Source organism: Arachis ipaensis, chromosome B07, assembly GCF_000816755.2.
Source record: "Arachis ipaensis cultivar K30076 chromosome B07, Araip1.1, whole genome shotgun sequence".
NCBI lineage: Eukaryota > Viridiplantae > Streptophyta > Magnoliopsida > Fabales > Fabaceae > Arachis > Arachis ipaensis.
In genome coordinates this window covers 71,006,117-71,007,315 of record NC_029791.2, presented here as the reverse complement: position 1 = coordinate 71,007,315, position 1,199 = coordinate 71,006,117, and positions in this window count along the sequence as shown.

Genomic DNA, 1,199 nt, shown 5'->3' with positions numbered 1-1,199 from the left:
CGGCCATCCAGCTGCGCCTCCCCTCTCCGCCACCCACCCGCAAACCCCCCTTCTTCTATCACTAACCCTAAACCCTCTCTCCGCCACTGCCCCCCTCAGCCGCCACCGCGACACCGTGCCCCGCCACCGCGCCAGACGCCGCCGCAGCCACCTTCTTCCCCGTTCCACCCCTCCCGCCTTCCAGGTTCTGCAACATGCACTCCCTTTTATCCATTCGTCGTTTTTCTGTAATTTTTTTCCGTTTCTGTTCATACTTAGGATAGATAGATATGCATGTTGTAGGGGAATTTTTAGGTTGTTAGGTAGCTTAGGTTGTGGTTAGTGGATCTAGGTCTGTTTACTTGCACTGTTCCTGTTTATGTTTTATCATAACTGCAATTCTGCTGTTCTTGTGACCTCGTTCATATGCTATGATTTCTTGCAATTGCTGCTTGTTACTCTAAATTTTCTTGTTTCTATTCATTACTGGTAACTGCAGCAAGTTTTTAATTCATATGAACTACTATGATTGCTGTTTATTTTCTGGGACAATCCAATTTTAGCCGGCATGCTGCCCAAATTTTTTAAAATTGTTTTCATTCATGTTTTGGTTTGACATTTTTGACTCTGTTTTACTCTGCTTTACCCAAACCATTTCATGAATACTATGGCAGACATTCTTATCTCTTTGATTTCCTAGTTCATAAACTGCATTTGTGATTCACTGATTCCAATTTTTGCTTTCTTTATTTCTATTCGAATCAGCATCACCCTGTTTTCCTTGTTCGATTATGAGTACTTCTCTTCTTACCTGTGAATCCTTGTTATATGGAATTTTTCTATGCCACTTACTTTAACCCGTACTTTACTAACTCACTAATTTTAATTTACTAATTTCCTTTCCAAATTCTAACCATACTAACCCTTTTGATCTCTTTTCTGTTTATTTTTACTTTCCTCTAACTTTCTAACCATGGCATATTGTTTATTTTTCCATTTAACATAAATTCAATCACATTTCATTTACTCATTTTCCTTATTCTATTTCTCCCTTGCTGCTTTGAGTTTCCTTTGTTTAATTGCCTAATTGCTTTCCTATTTTTATCCATATCCTGATTTTCAATTTTTCAGGATGTCTGCCTCACAAAGGAAAGGAAAAGGCAAGGCTACTGGCAAGCGCAAGAGAGGAGATTCCTCCCAGTACATCATTGCTCTAATGC